This window comes from Pseudophryne corroboree, chromosome 8 (assembly GCF_028390025.1).
Source record: "Pseudophryne corroboree isolate aPseCor3 chromosome 8, aPseCor3.hap2, whole genome shotgun sequence".
In the NCBI taxonomy this organism is placed as follows: domain Eukaryota; kingdom Metazoa; phylum Chordata; class Amphibia; order Anura; family Myobatrachidae; genus Pseudophryne; species Pseudophryne corroboree.
Genome location: NC_086451.1, coordinates 345,300,511 through 345,321,019, shown reverse-complemented (window position 1 = coordinate 345,321,019; position 20,509 = coordinate 345,300,511). Strand labels below are relative to the sequence as shown.

The window sequence follows — 20,509 nt, the reverse complement described above, 5'->3', positions numbered from 1 at the left end:
CAGCCAACATCCCCACCCAGTGAATGGGCAGAGGAAGCCCCTGAAGACCGTTCAGGGAGTCTTGATGTTGCCGTGGAAAGTAAGTTTATTTTTTGATTTTTAAAAATGATTACCCACTTACACTTACAATGCCAAAACATGCAGTGTTGTACTGTTTGAATTCTTGGACCCTGGACAAATATTTGTTATTTTCATCATGGTGTACATGTTGCCTTTACATATTTGTGAGTGTCATTATATGTACAGTGTGTATGTGTGCAATGTTTTGTGTGTCCACTCTAGGTTGACACTCATTAGGTAGCCAGGGTTGCCAGGACAACAGGGTTTATATGTGTTAGTTTTTATGGTAAACAGTTAGACCTGAGTGGAGTTTAGTATGTTGTTGGCCTTTTACACTTGGGCCTGTGTAGTCTGAATATTTGCACTTACAAATCACATGCTTCACTTTGTTATGCAGCCTAATGACACACTGATTTGTTGTGTGAAAGTTACATTCACAAAATGACTAATTGTTCTAGTCAAACCTGTTTGCACTTATTTAGTAAGGGCAGCTTTCAGGGAGTGTGGGAATGCTATGATATGTTGGCCTTCGGAAGATGTTGATATGCAGTGTGAGGAGGCAGGACCAAACCCCTTTAAAATAAACAAAAAACAAAAAGATGGTAATGAATGCCAACATGGTGTAACAGTGACGAAGATGGAACATAACTTTAACATGGGATGTCGCCCATAACAACCAATACAATTAATCTTTACAATTGGGGAACCACTTCTACAAGAAAATAATTTTATTTTGGCTTGTTTGCTATGGGCAACGCTACATCTTAAAATGAACTCACATAGTAGTAAATGTAGCCCATGGTCTTTAAAATTGGAATAAGTAACAAAAAAAGACTGAGCAGGCTTGCGTTTTTTTATGCTAATGATTGTACCATAAAACAGTCATGATGTATCAACTTTGCCATTAAGCAGGCCTGTCCAAACTGCGCAACTGCAACTGTGGAAAAACTACACATCCCAGCATGCCCTTACACAGGTTTGGCATTCCCTGGCCCCAAAACTGAGTCAACGCATGCTGGTATATGTAGTTTCACACAAGCAGGAGGAATGCAGTTTGGACCTGCATGCATTAAAGTGTGCTTTGTGCCTTGCTTGGATAATAAGCAATGTGAGTAAGTTAGTAATGTTTATGTTATCTCTTAATTTCAGATGTTGCCGTTGGAGATCCCACATCGTTACAGTATATTTTTACAAATATGAGGCACCATCTCCAGGCCTTGTTGGCACTTGTTGACGACATGGAAAAAATATGTTAATTGTTTGTTTTATAAAAAAAAAAATAACATTATTCAACTTTAGAAAAAAAATAAACTATTACATTTAAATACTTTTGCGACTCCTTATTATTTATTAATGCAATAAAGGAACACCAGATTGCATAACAAACATTTCTTACCTTAAACATTTCAAACAACTAACGTAAGTTATTTTAAAAGACCAACTAAAACATGTTATTGGCTAAATAAACATGCAAACACCTTCATTCACATACAAAAACTCAACTTTAATAAATTCAGAAAACACATTAGAACAAGCACATTGCAAACATCTATATTTATATTAAACATGTTAATAAAAGGAGTCTCTTTTATGGCTACAAAGTGTTCTTCAGGTATTTAAACAAATACTTAATTGATCATGAACATTTCAATTCATTCACTAATTGGATTTGTTATTGATGAGGGCTTGTGGACTTTTAATTGGAAGGTGTTAGTCCACGAAATAGTAAAAAAACAAATTCAGCTGCGTTTCTCTGCAAAAGTGAGCACTTTAACTGAAAAATGTGTAAATCTACTACAACTTAGTTTTTTTACGAAGAAGTATGTGTTAATGCGATGGGTTCGCATTGCTGCGACGATTTCGCATTGCTGCGATGTCATTTGGCGTACGCCCACTTTGTGTAATAATGTGTGCGAATGAGCAAAAATACGTTGGGGGCGGATGTTCGCAAAATTACTACATTAACGCAACTTTACTAATAAGTTGTGCGAACGAAAAACTTAGCGAACAACTCGGAATGAGGGCCCATGTGCGCAGGATCTAGAGTGTTAAGATACATATAATGAATGTATCTGCAGATGACATATGGGGACAAGTATAGGTAAACACAGGGGGGATTTCCAGTTGCCCGATGGTCGGCACAGTGGGAAATTGCGGATTGCATTTGGAAACCCCCCTCTAGAAATCCTGCGTTTGCCCCTGCAGGTCCCATCGTACTTGTGGCACATTCCACAAAGCATCGATGTTCACTTTTGTCAGGTTTCTTCTGGACACAAAGGGGGTCATTCCGACCCAATCGCTCGCTGCAGTTTGTGGCAGCGCAGCGATCGGGTCAGAACTGCGCATGCGCCGGCACTGCAGTGCGCCGGCGCATTGCAGCTTTCGTTACCTAGCGATCGCCTCTGAGACAGAGGCGGTCGCTAGGCGGAAGGGGGCTGAACGGCGGCGTTATAACGCCGTTTAGGGGGAGCGGTCCGGCCAACGCAGGCGTGGCCGGACCGCTGAGGGGCGTGCGGCGGCGGCTGTGTGACGTCTCACGCAGCCGCTGCGGCCAGCGGGAGCGACGAGCAACTCACGGCCAGCCGCAGGAGCTGCGCTGGTCGGGAGTTACTCCTCAAATACAAAGGCATCGCCTCTGTGTGATGCTTTTGTATTTGTGGGGGGGGGGGGGGCAGCACTGACATGCGGGGCGTCACTCCCACCGCTCAGCACAGCGCGATGTGTGCTGAGCGTGCGGGGGGAACGGGGGGGCGCTCATTTCACCCAGTGGGTGAAATCAGCGACCTGCTAGATTGGCCTGCACGGCAGGCCAATCTAGCGATAGCGATGCGCGGGGCTGCGCATCGCTATCGCTGTGGGGGGTACACAAGGAGCGATCATGCTTAAAATCTAGATTTTAAGCAGCGATCGCCACGTGAGTACTCCCGTTTACTCTCATCAGGTAGTGGGACCTTGAACCCCAACAGGGGTTTCCTTAAAGCCAATTGTAGGTAAATTACTGTGTGTGATGTCCATTTTATCTTTCATAGGTAGCTATTTATTAAGCTGGAGGGGTCCATTACATATGCAGAAACACTAGATTCCTCATCTTTTACGTATTGGGCCACTCAACTAAAAACTGAAAGTTTTCGGAGTCTGCTTGTAGGAATTTGGGAACTGACACATGCACACATACACTGTTTGGCAATGTAAACTTTCGCTGCTACATATTAGCGACAAAAGTGCCAGTGTTAGGACTTGCAGGACAGTTGCTTCGCGTATGGAGCATACTGAATGTCTCTGGCACTGTAGTATACAATGAGGCAAATCGCGGTAAGTTAGATACTTAATTATCAGGGGCCAATTAGGCCTGGTTAATGAATAGGCCCCATTGCTTTTGAAGGTGTGTGTACTTTACTAAAGGGAAAATGCGGTAAAACCCCCGTTTTACCGCATTTTCATATGTACTAACTCCCGACCGCCGCCTATGGGATTCTTACCGCCGACGGATCCCGCCGCGCCGCTCACGACGACCCCCCCTTGCCCCCGGCATACCTGAGCTGCTGCTGGTGCAGCCCCCTTCCTCCCCCCCCCCCCACATCACAGCCTTGTCTCCTTCCGGCTGCAGGGTGGAGGAGGAGGAGCCCGGGGACTCCCTGCACATGCCACCTCCCGAGTCTGACCCCTGCAGACCCCGGCAGACATCATCGCGGGGGGCCTCCCATACCGCATTTCGATACTAATCAGATAGTACAGATAGTACAGATAGCACAGATAGTACAGCACAGATAGTACAGATAGCACAGATAGTACAGATAGCACAGATAGTACAGATAGCACAGATAGCACAGATAGTACAGATAGCACAGATAGCACAGCTAGTACAGATAGCACAGATAGTACAGATAGCACAGATAGCACAGATAGTACAGATAGCACAGATAGTACAGATAGCAGAGATAGTACAGATAGCACAGATAGCACAGATAGCACAGGGATAGCACAGATAGTACAGATAGCACAGATAGTACAGCACAGATAGTACAGATAGCACAGATAGTACAGCACAGATAGTACAGCACAGATAGTACAGATAGCACAGATAGTACAGATAGCACAGATAGTACAGATAGCACAGATAGCACAGATAGCACAGATAGTACAGATAGCACAGATAGCACAGGGATAGCACAGATAGCACAGATAGTACAGATAGCACAGATAGTACAGCACAGATAGTACAGATAGCACAGATAGTACAGATAGCACAGATAGTACAGCACAGATAGCACAGATAGTACAGATAGTACAGATAGTACAGATAGCACAGGGATAGCACAGATAGTACAGATAGCACAGATAGTACAGCACAGATAGCACAGATAGTACAGCACAGATAGTACAGATAGTACAGATAGTACAGATAGCACAGATATTACAGCACAGATAGCACAGATAGCACAGATAGTACAGATAGTACAGATAGCACAGATAGTACAGATAGCACAGCTAGTACAGATAGTACAGATAGCACAGCTAGTACAGATAGCACAGATAGTACAGATAGCACAGATAGTACAGCACAGATAGCACAGATAGTACAGATAGTACAGATAGCACAGATAGTACAGCACAGATAGCACAGATAGTACAGATAGTACAGATAGCACAGATAGTACAGATAGCACAGCTAGTACAGATAGCACAGATAGCACAGATAGTACAGATAGCACAGATAGTACAGATAGCACAGCTAGTACAGATAGCACAGACAGCACAGATAGTACAGATAGCACAGATAGTACAGATAGCACAGATAAGATAGCACAGATAGTACAGATAGTACAGATAGCACAGATAGCACAGCTAGTACAGATAGCACAGATTGCACAGATAGTACAGATAGTACAGATAGCACAGATAGCACAGATAGTACAGATAGTACAGCTAGTAGATAGCACAGCTAGTACAGATAGCACAGATAGTACAGATAGCACAGATAGTACAGATAGTACAGATAGCACAGATAGTACAGCTAGTACAGATAGTACAGATAGTACAGATAGTACAGATAGCACAGATAGTACAGATAGTACAGATAGCACAGATAGTACAGATAGCACAGATAGTACAGATAGCACAGATAGTACAGATAGTACAGATAGTACAGATAGCACAGCTAGTACAGATAGTACAGATAGCACAGATAGTACAGATAGCACAGATAGTACAGATAGTACAGATAGTACAGATAGCACAGATAGCACAGATAGTACAGCACAGATAGTACAGATAGCACAGATAGCACAGCTAGTGCAGATAGCACAGCTAGTACAGATAGCACAGCTAGTACAGATAGTACAGATAGCACAGATAGTACAGATAGTACAGCACAGATAGTACAGATAGCACAGATAGTACAGCACAGATAGTACAGATAGCACAGATAGTACAGCACAGATAGTACAGATAGCACAGATAGTACAGCACAGATAGTACAGATAGTACATATAGCACAGATAGTACAGATAGTACAGATAGCACAGCTAGTACAGATAGTACAGATAGCACAGATAGTACAGATAGTACAGATAGTACAGATAGCACAGCTAGTACAGATAGTACAGATAGCACAGATAGTACAGATAGCACAGATAGTACAGATAGTACAGATAGTACAGATAGCACAGATAGTACAGATAGCACAGATAGTACAGCACAGATAGTACAGATAGCACAGATAGCACAGCTAGTGCAGATAGCACAGCTAGTACAGATAGCACAGCTAGTACAGATAGTACAGATAGCACAGATAGTACAGATAGTACAGCTAGTAAAGATAGCACAGATAGCACAGATAGTACAGATAGCACAGATAGTACAGCACAGATAGTACAGATAGCACAGATAGTACAGATAGCACAGCTAGTACAGATAGTACAGATAGCACAGATAGTACAGATAGTACAGATAGTACAGATAGCACAGATAGTACAGATAGCACAGATAGTACAGATAGCACAGATAGCACAGCTAGTACAGCTAGTACAGATAGCACAGATAGCACAGCTAGTGCAGATAGCACAGCTAGTACAGATAGCACAGCTAGTACAGATAGTACAGATAGCACAGATAGTACAGATAGCACAGATAGTACAGATAGCACAGATAGCACAGCTAGTACAGCTAGTACAGATAGCACAGATAGCACAGCTAGTGCAGATAGCACAGCTAGTACAGATAGCACAGCTAGTACAGATAGTACAGATAGCACAGATAGTACAGATAGTACAGATAGTACAGCTAGTAAAGATAGCACAGATAGCACAGATAGTACAGATAGCACAGATAGTACAGCACAGATAGTACAGATAGTACAGATAGCACAGATAGCACAGATAGTACAGCTAGTACAGCTAGTACAGATAGCACAGATAGCACAGATAGCACAGATAGCACAGATAGCACAGCTAGTACAGATAGCACAGATAGTACAGATAGTACAGATAGTACAGATAGCACAGATAGCACAGATAGCACAGCTAGTACAGATAGCACAGCTAGTACAGATAGCACAGATAGCACAGATAGCACAGATAGTACAGATAGCACAGATAGCACAGATAGCACAGCTAGCACAGATAGCACAGCTAGCACCGATAGCACAGATAGCACAGATAGCACCGATAGCACCGATAGCACAGATAGTACAGATAGCACCGATAGCACCGATAGTACAGATAGCACAGATAGCACAGATAGTACAGATAGCACAGATTTTGACTATCTGTGCTTGAGATTTTGTCTATGTACAATTTTGACTAAGTGCCAATTTTGACTATACTTTGTACTAGATAGTCAAGATTGACTTGCCTGCACAGTCTATCTAGCCTTACGATACCGACCCCACAGGAGTGCGCATCGGGATCGAATCTGTATCGCAAGCTTTAGGGTGTGTACACACGGTGAGATCTTTGCTATGCCAGATTTTCACTTGCAATTTCACTTGAACTCCCCGGAGCCCAGATAGCACAGATTTTGACTAACTTTTCTTCAGATATGGACTATGGGGGTCATTCCGAGTTGTTCGCTCGTTGACGATTTTCGCAACGGAGCGATTAAGGCAAAAATGCACATGCGCATGGTACGCAGTGCGCATGCGCTAAGTATTTTAGCACAAAACTTAGTAGATTTACTCACGTCCGAACGAAGAATTTTCATCGTTGAAGTGATCGGAGTGTGATTGACAGGAAGTGGGTGTTTCTGGGCGGAAACTGACCGTTTTCAGGGAGTGTGCGGAAAAACGCAGGCGTGTCAGGGAAAAACGCAGGAGTGTCTGGAGAAATGGGGGAGTGGCTGGCCGAACGCAGGGCGTGTGTGTGACGTCAAACCAGGAACTAAACGGACTGAGCTGATCGCAATCTGTGAGTAGGTCTGGAGCTACTCAGAAACTGCTAAGAATTTTCTATTTGCAATTCTGCTAATCTTTCGTTCGCTATTCTGCTAAGCTAAGATACACTCCCAGAGGGCGGCGGCCTAGCGTGTGCAATGTTGCTAAAATCTGCTAGCGAGCGAACAACTCGGAATCACCCTCTATATGTGCTAACGATTTTGGCTTATGTGAGATGTCATTGACATGTGAGATGAAGATAGTACACCGATCTAGAAAGGATTGACTTGCCTGCACAGTTTTCTTGCCATGCCGACCTGGCGGGACCGCACATCGGGATCGAATCGGGATCGCAAGGTGGCTTTCACCTTGCGATCTGCACTAACTTTTCTTGCGATTTTGACTATATAGTCAAAATCGAAAGAAAATATCTCACCGTGTGTACACACCCTGAGAGTGGTAAAGTCATTCACAATTCTCACACAAGGTGGAGATAGATGTATCATTCCTAAAAAAGATGCCAATACCAACCAATCAGCTTCTAGATATAATTTATCTTCTACAAGTTAGAAATGATAGGTAGAATCTGTTTGGTTGCTATATGCAATTTCTCCACTTGTCTTCTTTAGAAGGTTTGACACATCTCCTACACAAAAAACTCACTACACCAGGCACTATTGAAAGTATATATATATTTAAATATTGTTTATAGAAGTTTAATAATAAGCTGCAATAAACACTCAAAACATGCTTGTGAACACATACAAACTCCACACCATATACATGGATGTGGAAGAAGGAAATTTTTCTGACAAGCTTGTGCACTAATTTCATTAACCCCAGTCTGACATGCACCAGAAAACGACCAGAAAAGTTTGTGATAAATTTGCTTTCTATTTTCTATCAATCATTAAAAATCATTTTTCTTAACAAATGGTGACATATTTCTTATAAAAAAAAGTATATCACATATATACAAGCAACAGTATCACATGTATAAAAACACATACATAAAAAACAAACTACTAATACTTTGCACAATTATGATGGCAAATGTGGGGTGTCCTTTTTCAATAATATACAGTGCATCCGGAAAGTATTCACAGCGCTTCACTTTTTTTCCACATTTTGTTATGTTACAGCCTTATTCAAAAATGGAGTAAATTCATTTTTGTCCTCAACATTCTACACATAATACCTCATAATGACAACGTGAATTTTTTTTGTGCAAATTTATTAAAAATAAAAATCTAAGAAATCACATGTACATAAGTATTCACATCCTTTGCCATGAAGGTCAAAATTGAGCTCAGGTGCATCCTGTTTCCACTGATCATCCTTGAGATGTTGCTACAGCTTAATTGGAGTCTACCTGTGGTAATTTCAGTTGATTGGACATAATTTGGAAAGGCACACACCTGTCTATATAAGGTCCCACACTTGACCAGAGGCCACTCCTTAGTAAAAAGCACATGCCAGCCTGCCTGGAGTTTGCCAAAATGCACCTGAAGGATTTCAGACCATAAGAAACAAAATTGTCTGGTCTGATGAGACAAAGATTAAACTCTCTGGCGTGATGCCAGGCGTCATGTTTGGAAGAAACCAGGCACCGCTCATCACCAGGCCAATACCATCCGTACAGTAAAGCATGGTGGTGGCAGCATCATGCTCTGGGGATGTTTTTCAGCGGCAGGAACTTGGAGACTAGTCAGGATAGAGGGAAAGATGAATGCACCAATGTACAGAGACATCTTGGATGGAAACCTGCTCCAGAGCGCTCTTGACCTCACACGGGGGCGACGGTTCATCTTTCAGCAGGACAACGACCCTAAGCACACAGCCAAGATATCAAAGGAGTGGCTTCAGGACAACTCTGTGAATGTCCTTGAGTGGCCTAGCCAGAGCCCAGACTTGAATTCGATTGAACATTGCTGGAGAAATCTGAAAATGGCTGTGCACTGACGCTTTCCATCCAACCTGATGAAGCTTGAGAGGTGCTGCAAAGAGGAATGGGCGAAACTGTCCAAAGATAAGTGTGCTAAGCTTGTGGCATCATATTCAAAAAGACTTCAGGCTGTAATTGCTGCCAAAGGTGCATCAACAAAGTATTGAGCAATTGCTGTGAATACTTATGTACATGTAATTTGTTAGTTTTTTATATTTAATATATTTGCAAAAATCTCAAAACAACTTTTTTCACGTTGTTATTATGGGGTTTTGTGTGTAGAATTTTGAGGGGGAAAAATAAATTTATTCCAGTTTGGAATAAGGCTGTAACATAACAAAATGTGGAAAAAGTGAAGTGCTGTGAATACTTTCCAGATGCACCGTATAACCTGTTTTGTGGATCACAGGTATTTATTATTTGCCCATTATAAGTGGCGTAACAAGTGTGGGGCAAGCAGGGTGTGTGCCCTAGGCACAGTGGCAGGCAAAGCAGAGGGGGGCGCCGCCGGCCGGGGCATCGATCCCACCTGCCCACCTCCATTATCCCGCAGCCACCGCCTGACACAAATTAGCCGCCGAGGTGGTCGGCGGCGTTACTGCAGCAGCTCCCAGCCTCCCTCCTTGCTAGGGTTGCTGCCGGGAGTCTGTGGCCAGTCCTCACCGTCCCCGCCGGCTCCTGTCCCTGCTGAAGTTGAGAGGTGAGAGGGAAGGGGGGGAAACCAGACCACAGAGAGGCATATAATAAGGGGAAGGGGGCACACACATGCATAGAATGAAGGGGGAGGGGGGGGGGGGGTACACACACAGAGGCATAGAATAAGGGGGAACATACACCGTCACAGAATGAAGGGGGAGGGTGATACACAAAGAGAGGCATAGAATAAGGAGGGCACGCACAGGCCCAGAATGAAGGTGGAGGGGGGTACATACAGAGAGGCATAAAATAAGGGGCACACACACCATCACAGAATGAAGGGGGAGGGGGATACACACAGAGAGGCATAAAATAAGGGGGGGGGGGACACAGAGAGGTGAACAATGAAGGGGGAGAGGGGATACACACGGAGGCATAGAATAAGGGGGGCACACACAGGCAAAGAATGAAGGGGGAGCAGGGATACACACGGAGGCATAGAATAAGGGGTGGGGACACAGTGAAGCAAAGAATAAACGGGGGGGGGGGGGGAGGGAGGGACACAGAGAGACATAGGAGGGTATCCAATTAGCCCCGATGCCATTTCGGACAAAAAAACGTCTGGTCATCGCGATTAATGACCAATGGTCATTATCGCGATATCCAATTACAGGCCATTTTTATCGGCCAAAATTCCACTCACGATTGTGCGATAATACATGGGAACGGGGATAAGTCCCCAATCCTATGTGTTAGCGCAGCTCCAGCAGGACATTTATCGCGGATTATGCTTCGGGTGCCTGAGGCACCTGTAGCATAGTCCCCAATAAATGTCGACATCGGGGCTAATTGGATAGCCCCCGATGATACAATTACCCCAGCGGTCATTAACAGTGGGTAATTGGATACCCCCCATAGAATGAAGGGGCAGATGATGCATGCTGATTGTGTGCTGAAAGACTACATGGGGAGGTGATGGTGTGCTGACAGACGACAGATGGTTGATGGTGTGCTGATAGATGCAGCGGAGAGGTGATGGTGTGCTGAGAGACAATGCAGGGGGAGATGATGATGTGCTGAGAGACGATGCGCAGGGAGGTGATGGTGTGCTGAGAAATGACGCGGTGGGGAGGTGATGGTGTGCTGAGAGATACAGGAAGGAGATGATGGTGTAGCTGAGAAGGCAGGAAGTAACACGGGGGGCACGAGTCTGGTTGAACCGCTATTGTATGATGATTACCTTGTTAATATTCCTACACAAAAAGCTATTTTCCAGGCGATGTGACTTACATGAATAGTGAATACCGACTGAAGACACAGTCTTCCCAAGGAGGATGCATTTCTTCAGAGGTTCCACATTGTGAGAAACCACCATATAGGTAAAGTGTGTATGAAATGGAAAGGAATGTTCCCATAACGATGAGAGACGGGTGGACGGGTAACGTGTCATGTTGGTGCGGCCCCTTTTTTGTGACCACGCCCCTTCTGGCATGTGGCCATGCCCACTTTCCGTCATATGTACACATAGTGTTCTTTCTTTTTGTGTGTGGGCGCCGTAGACCCTAGTTACACCTCTACCTATTATAGATGATAATTTAATTTTCTCTGACGTCCTAGTGGATGCTGGGACTCTGTAAGGACCATGGGGAATAGCGGCTCCGCAGGAGACAGGGCACAAAATAAAAGCTTAAGGATCAGGTGGTGTGCACTGGCTCCTCCCCCTATGACCCTCCTCCAAGCCTCAGTTAGATTTTTGTGCCCGGCCGAGAAGGGTGCAATCTAGGTGGCTCTCCTGAGCTGCTTAGAATAAAAGTTTAGTTTAGGATTTTTTATTTTCAGTGAGTCCTGCTGGCAACAGGCTCACTGCATCGTGGGACTAAGGGGAGAAGAAACGGACTCACCTGAGTGCAGAGTGGATCGGGTTTCTTAGGCTACTGGACATTAGCTCCAGAGGGACGATCACAGGTTCAGCCTGGATGGGTCACCGAAGCCGCGCCGCCGTCCCCCTTACAGAGCCAGAAGAGACGAAGAGGTCCGGTGAAATCGGCGGCAGAAGACGATCCTGTCTTCAGACTAAGGTAGCGCACAGCACCGCAGCTGTGCGCCATTGCTCTCAGCACACTTCACACTCCGGTCACTGAGGGTGCAGGGCGCTGGGGGGGGAGCGCCCTGAGACGCAATATTACAGTATATACCTTAGGTGGCTAAAAAGAATACATCACATATAGCTCCTGGGCTATATGGATGTATTTTACCCCTGCCATTTTACACAGAAAAAGCGGGAGATAAGGACGTCGTGAAGGGGCGGAGCCTATCTCCTCAGCACACAAGCGCCATTTTCCCTCACAGCTCCGCTGGAAGGACGGCTCCCTGACTCTCCCCTGCAGTCCTGCTTCAGAATCAGGGTAAAAAAGAGAAGGGGGGGCACGTTTGGCAGCAAATAAATATATTAACAGCAGCTATAAGGGAGTAACACTTATATAAGGTTATCCCTGTATATATATATAGCGCTGGGTGTGTGCTGGCAGACTCTCCCTCTGTCTCTCCAAAGGGCTAAGTGGGGTCCTGTCCTCTATCAGAGCATTCCCGGTGTGTGTGCTGTGTGTCGGTACGCGTGTGTCGACATGTATGAGGAGGAAAATGATGTGGAGGCGGAGCAGTTGCCTGTGTTGGTGATGTCACCCCCTAGGGAGTCGACACCTGACTGGATGATTGTATTTAAACAATTAAGTGATAATGTCAGCAATTTGCAAAAAACTGTTGACGACATGAGACAGCCGGCAAATCAATTAGTGCCTGTCCAGGCGTCTCAGACACCGTCAGGGGCGCTAAAACGCCCGTTACCTCAATGGGTCGACACAGACCCTGACACAGACTAGTGTCGACGGAGACGAGACAAACGTAATGTCCAGTAGGGCCACACGTTACATGATCACGGCAATGAAAGAGGCATTGAACCTTTCTGACACTACAAGTACCACAAAGAAGGGTATTATGTGGGGTGAGAAAAAACTACCAATATTTTTTCCTGAGTCAGAGGAAATAAATGAGGTGTGTGAAAAAGCGTGGGTTTCCCCCGATAAAAAACAGCTAATTTCTAAAAAATTATTAGCATTATATCCTTTCCCGCCAGAGGTTAGGGCGCGTTGGGAAACACCCCCTAGGGTAGATAAGGCGCTCACACGTTTATCTAAACAAGTAGCGTTACCGTCTCCTGATACGGCCACCCTCAAAGAACCAGCTGATAGAAGGCTGGAAAATATCCTAAAAAGTATATACACACATACTGGTGTTATACTGCGACCAGCAATCGCCTCAGCCTGGATGTGCAGTGCTGGAGTCGCATGGTCGGATTCCCTGACTGAGAATATTGATACCCTGGATAGGGACAATATTTTGTTAACTATAGAAAATTTAAAGGATGCATTACTATATATGCGTGATGCACAGAGGGATATTTGCACTCTGGCATCAAGAGTAAGTGCTATGTCCATCTCTGCCAGAAGAGCGTTATGGACGCGACAGTGGTCAGGGGATGCGGATTCCAAACGGCACATGGAAGTATTGCCGTATAAAGGGGAGGAGTTATTTGGGGCTGGTCTATCGGACCTGGTGGCCACGGCAACGGCTGGAAAATCCACCTTTTTACCCCAGGTCACTCCACATCAGCAGAAAAAGACACCGTCTTTTCAAACTCAGTCCTTTCGTTCCCATAAGTACAAGCGAGCAAAAGGCCACTCCTTTCTGCCCCGGGGCAGAGGAAGAGGAAAAAGACTGCACCATGCAGCCGCTTCCCAGGAGCAGAAGCCCTCCCCTGCTTCTGCCAAGTCTTCAGCATGACGCTGGGGCTTTACAAGCAGACTCAGATATGGTGGGGGCCCGTCTCAAGAATTTCAACGCGCAGTGGGCTCACTCGCAAGTGGATCCCTGGATTCTACAGGTAGTATCGCAGGGGTACAAACTGGAATTCGAGGCGTTTCCCCCTTGTCGGTTCCTGAAGTCTGCTTTACCAAAGTCTCCCTCCGACAGGGAGGCAGTTTTGGAAGCCATTCACAAGCTGTATTCCCAGCAGGTGATAATCAAGGTACCCCTCCTGCAACAAGGAAAGGGGTATTATTCCACGCTGTTTGTGGTACCGAAGCCGGACGGCTCGGTGAGACCAATTTTAAATCTGAAATCCTTGAACACTTACATAAAAAGGTTCAAATTCAAGATGGAGTCACTCAGAGCAGTGATAGCGAACCTGGAAGAAGGGGACTATATGGTGTCTCTGGACATCAAAGATGCTTATCTCCACGTCCCAATATACCCTTCTCACCAAGGGTACCTCAGGTTTGTAGTACAAAACTGTCATTATCAGTTTCAGACGCTGCCGTTTGGATTGTCCACGGCACCTCGGGTCTTTACCAAGGTAATGGCCGAAATGATGATTCTTCTACGAAGAAAAGGCATTTTAATTATCCCTTACTTGGACGATCTCCTGATAAGGGCAAGATCCAGGGAACAGTTAGAAGTCGGAGTAGCACTATCTCAGGTAGTGTTACGTCAGCACGGGTGGATTCTAAATATTCCAAAATCGCAGCTGATTCCAACGACACGTCTACTGTTCCTAGGAATGATTCTGGACACAGTCCAGAAGAAGGTGTTTCTCCCGGAGGAGAAGGCCAGGGAGTTATCCGAGCTAGTCAGGAACCTCCTAAAACCAGGCCAGGTCTCAGTGCATCAGTGCACGAGGGTCCTGGGAAAAATGGTGGCTTCTTACGAAGCGATTCCATTCGGAAGATTCCATGCAAGAACATTTCAGTGGGATCTACTGGACAAATGGTCCGGATCGCATCTGCAGATGCATCAGCGGATAACCCTGTCACCAAGGACAAGGGTGTCTCTCCTGTGGTGGCTGCAGAGTGCTCATCTACTAGAGGGCCGCAGATTTGGCATTCAGGATTGGATCCTGGTAACCACGGATGCCAGCCTGAGAGGCTGGGGAGCAGTCACACAGGGAAGGAATTTCCAGGGCCTGTGGTCAAGCATGGAAACATCTCTTCATATAAACATTCTGGAACTAAGGGCCATTTACAATGCCCTAAGTCAAGCAAAACCTCTGCTTCAGGGTCAGGCGGTGTTGATCCAATCGGACAACATCACGTCAGTCGCCCACGTAAACAGACAGGGCGGCACGAGAAGCAGGAGGGCAATGGCAGAAGCTGCAAGGATTCTTCGCTGGGCGGAAAATCATGTGATAGCACTGTCAGCAGTTTTCATTCCGGGAGTGGACAACTGGGAAGCAGACTTCCTCAGCAGACACGACCTTCACCCGGGAGAGTGGGGACTTCACCCAGAAGTCTTCCACCTGATTGTAAACCGTTGGGAAAAACCAAAGGTGGACATGATGGCGTCACGTCTAAACAAAAAACTGGACAGATATTGCGCCAGGTCAAGGGACCCTCAGGCAATAGCAGTGGACGCTCTGGTAACGCCGTGGGTGTACCAGTCAGTGTATGTGTTCCCTCCTCTGCCTCTCATACCAAAAGTACTGAGAATCATAAGAAGGAGAGGAGTAAGAACTATACTCGTGGTCCCGGATTGGCCAAGAAGGACTTGGTACCCGGAACTTCAAGAGATGCTCACGGACGAACCGTGGCCTCTACCTCTAAGAAAGGACCTGCTACTGCAGGGGCCTTGTCTGTTCCAAGACTTACCGCGGCTGCGTTTGACGGCATGGCGGTTGAACGCCGGATCCTGAGGGAAAAAGGCATTCCAGAAGAAGTCATTCTTACTCTGGTCAAAGCCAGGAAGGACGTAACCGCAAAACATTATCACCGCATTTGGCGTAAATATGTTGCGTGGTGTGAGGCCAAGAGGGCCCCTACAGAGGAATTTCAACTGGGTCGTTTCCTTCATTTCCTGCAAACAGGACTGTCTATGGGCCTAAAATTAGGGTCCATTAAGGTTCAAATTTCGGCCCTGTCGATTTTCTTCCAGAAAGAACTGGCTTCAGTACCTGAAGTTCAGACATTTGTAAAAGGGGTGCTGCACATACAGCCTCCTTTTGTGCCTCCAGTGGCACCTTGGGATCTCAATGTGGTGTTGAGTTTTCTAAAGTCACATTGGTTTGGACTTTGAACCACTTTCCACTGTGGACTTGAAATATCTCACATGGAAGGTGTCGATGCTGTTAGCCTTGGCTTCAGCCAGGCGTGTGTCAGAATTGGCGGCTTTATCATATAAAAGCCCTTACTTAATTTTTCATTCTGACAGGGCGGAATTGAGGACTCGTCCTCAATTTCTACCTAAGGTGGTTTCTGCATTTCACATGAACCAACCTATTGTGGTACCTGCGGCTACCAGGGACTTAGAGGACTCTAAGTTGCTTGACGTTGTCAGGGCCTTAAAAATATATGTTTCCAGGACGGCTGGAGTCAGAAAATCTGACTCGCTGTTTATCCTGTATGCACCCAACAAGCTGGGTGCCCCTGCTTCTAAGCAGACGATTGCTCGTTGGATTTGTAGTACAATTCAGCTTGCACATTCTGTGGCAGGCCTGCCACAGCCAAAATCAATAAAAGCCCATTCCACAAGGAAAGTGGGCTCATCTTGGGCGGCTGCCCGAGGGGTCTCGGCTTTACAACTTTGCCGAGCAGCTACTTGGTCAGGGGCAAGCACGTTTGCTAAATTCTACAAATTTGATACCCTGGCTGAGGAGGACCTGGAGTTCTCTCATTCGGTGCTGCAGAGTCATCCGCACTCTCCCGCCCGTTTGGGAGCTTTGGTATAATCCCCATGGTCCTTACGGAGTCCCAGCATCCACTAGGACGTCAGAGAAAATAAGATTTTACTTACCGATAAATCTATTTCTCGTAGTCCGTAGTGGATGCTGGGCGCCCATCCCTAGTGCGGATTGTCTGCAATACTTGTATATAGTTATTGTTACAAAAATTCGGGTTATTATTGTTGTGAGCCATCTTTTCAGAGGCTCCCTTGCGTTTATCATACTGTTAACTGGGTTCAGATCACAAGTTGTACGGTGTGATTGGTGTGGCTGGTATGAGTCTTACCCGGGATTCAATATCCTTCCTTATTATGTACGCTCGTCCGGGCACAGTATCCTAACTGAGGCTTGGAGGAGGGTCATAGGGGGAGGAGCCAGTGCACACCACCTGATCCTTAAGCTTTTATTTTGTGCCCTGTCTCCTGCGGAGCCGCTATTCCCCATGGTCCTTACGGAGTCCCAGCATCCACTACGGACTACGAGAAATAGATTTATCGGTAAGTAAAATCTTATTATTTTTTTGCTGAAACAGATATATAGTGGCGCCACTGCAACATGAATATATATTCGTATAAGTATATGGATGCTTTGTCTCTGTATTCCTGTGGCTGGGAAATCAGCAGTAAAGTCAGGTTGATAGATCATGCGCATAATCTGAGACTGCGCTCGGTATCTCACCACTATGTAGTAGTAGGTAGCGGCGACCTCCTCATTTGATCCCCAGGCACGCCAGTAGCTGGGTATGTCCCAATTGTGAATCCACAAGAGTCCCAGTGCCGGTGTGTGGCTGCAGCTCCAAACATGCCGATGATAAATACTGGTTTTCTCCTGCAGGCCAGCTGGGACCCCTCAATAGTCAGCAATGGCTAGTTGAAAACCTACTTAGCAATGGCACGTTCAGCAAAGCTTTCAGCAGTAGCAAGCAAAGTAACAGCAGCATAAATTCTCTAACCGGTTTCGCTCCTATATGTGGGAGCTTTTTCAAAGAGTCTGTTTTTGAAGGATTCTAGAGTGGGGCCTGTCGATCTGTGCGGGGAAGTGAGTTCCATAGAGTCCGAGCCACATGGTTTAATGCTCGACCCCCAGATGAATTACGGGAGTTTTTAGGTACTGCTAAGAGTCCTTCATTTACAGATTGCAGTAATCGAGTGGAGCAGTATGAAATCAGAATCTGCTTCAGATACCTTGGGCCCTGGTCATGTAGTGCTTTGAAACTCAGTAAGCCAATCTTGAAGACGATTTGCCATCTTACAGGCAACCAGTGGAGGGAGTAGAGAATGGGTGTTAAGTGGCTAGAATGGGGCTGGTTGGTTAACAGCCTGGCAGCTGCATTTTGTACCAGCTGTAAGTGGTGCAATTCTTTTGCTGGGAGACCAAGGTAGAAGGCATTACAGTAGTCTAATCGAGATGATATTAATGCATGGATGACTTTTGGCAGATCTTCAGAGGGAATTACGGTAAGTGTTTGATTCTGGCTATGCTCCTCAGGTGAAAGAATGAGGCTTCGATTGTGGCTGATATCTGATGTGCAAGTGTCAAGCCTCCATCCAGGACGCCAAGATTCCCCACATCAATGTTTTATAATTCTGAACCACCAAGTGTCAGTCCAGTTAGATGGCTAAGCTGCAGTCTTGTCCTTTGATGTTGAGGTCCTATCATAAGGACATCAATTTTATCAGGATTCAGTTTCAGCCAACTGGTACTCATCCACTCCTGGAGCTCAGCTAGACAGCCATTTAGGGTTGTTATTGGGTTCTCAGTGACCGGAGAAAAGGACAGATACTGCTGTGTATTAACTGCATAGCAGTGGTAAACCAGGCCATGGCGCCCAGTGGTAGCATGTATACTGCAAAAGCATGGGGGATAGTATAGAACCTTGTGGGAATCTATCTCTGGATAGTGCTGGACCTCAGCATTACATATACATTTTGAAGATTGCACTTGTGTTATTTTTTTTTTGCGAACACAATGTCAGCAGGTAACTGGCCTAAAGCACTGAATGGTTAAAATGTTACAGTACATTTCTCTAACGTCCTAGTGGATGCTGGGGACTCCGTCAGGACCATGGGGATTAGCGGCTCCGCAGGAGACAGGGCACATCTAAAGAAAGCTTTTAGGATCACATGGTGTGTACTGGCTCCTCCCCCCATGACCCTCCTCCAAGCCTCAGTTAGGTTTTTGTGCCCGTCCGAGCAGGGTGCAATCTAGGTGGCTCTCCTAAAGAGCTGCTTAGAAAAAGTTTTTTTAGGTTTTAAATCTCAGTGAGTCCTGCTGGCAACAGGCTCACTGCATCGAGGGACTTAGGGGAGAGATTTTCAACTCACCTGCGTGCAGGATGGATTGGAGTCTTAGGCTACTGGACATAGCTTCAGAGGGAGTCGGAACACAGGTCATCCTGGGGTTCGTCCCGGAGCCGCGCCGCCGACCCCCCTTACAGATGCTGAAGATCGGAGGTCCGGAAACAGGCGGCAGAAGACTCTTCAGTCTTCATGAAGGTAGCGCACAGCACGGCAGCTGTGCGCCATTGTTGCTACACACTTCTCACTGACCAGTCACGGAGGGTGCAGGGCGCTGCTGGGGGCGCCCTGGGCAGCAATATTAAATACCTTTAGTGGCAAAGAATACATCACATATAGCCATTAAGGCTATATGTATGTATTTAACACAGGCCAGATTTCTCAAAACCCGGGAGAAAAGCCCGCCGGAAAAGGGGCGGAGCTTATTCTCCTCAGCACTCAGCGCCATTTTCCTGCTCAGCTCCGCTGTGAGGAAGGCTCCCAGGACTCTCCCCTGCACTGCACTACAGAAACAGGGTAACAAAGAGAAGGGGGGCATAAATTGGCGATATTTATATATTAAAAGCGCTTATAACAAAAACAACACCTTTTAGGGTTGTTTATATACATTTATAGCGCTTTTGGTGTGTGCTGGCAAACTCTCCCTCTGTCTCCCCAAAGGGCTAAGGGGGTCCTGTCTTCGATTAGAGCATTCCCTGTGTGGCTGCTGTGTGTCGGTACGTGTGTGTCGACATGTATGAGGACGATGTTGGTGTGGAGGCAGAGCAATTGCCGGTAATGGTGATGTCACCCCCTAGGGAGTCGACACCGGAATGGATGGCTTTAGTTATGGAATTACGTGATAATGTTAGTACATTACAAAAGTCAGTAGACGAAATGAGACGGCCGGAAAACCAGTCAGTACCGGCTCAGGCGTCTCAGACACCGTCAGGGGCTGTAAAACGTCCCTTACCTCAGTCAGTCGACACGGGTACCGACACAGATGAATCTAGTGTCGACGGTGAAAAAACAAACGTATTTTCCAACAGGGCCACACGTTATATGATCACGGCAATGAAGGAGGCTTTGCAGATCTCTGATACTGCTGGTACCTCAAAAAGGGGTATTATGTGGGGGGTGAAAAAACTACCTGTAGCTTTTCCAGAATCAGAGGAATTGAATGACGTGTGTGATGAAGCGTGGGTTAACCCAGATAGAAAACTGCTAATTTCTAAGAAGTTATTGGCATTATACCCTTTCCCACCAGAGGTTAGGACGCGCTGGGAAACACCCCCTAGGGTGGATAAGGCGCTCACACGTTTATCAAAGCAAGTGGCGTTGCCGTCTCCTGATACGGCCGCCCTCAAGGATCCAGCGGATAGGAGGCTGGAAACTAACCTGAAAAGTATATACACTCATACTGGTGTTATACTGCGACCGGCAATAGCCTCAGC

The 20,509-nt window shown here is 46.1% G+C and overlaps 1 protein-coding gene across 4 annotated transcripts in view; it reads right to left on the bottom strand.

Moving 5' to 3' along the window:
* GPC3 (glypican 3) overlaps positions 1-20,509 on the bottom strand; it is a 1,559,491-nt gene that overhangs the window by 1,185,938 nt on the left and 353,044 nt on the right. The window lies entirely within an intron of this gene.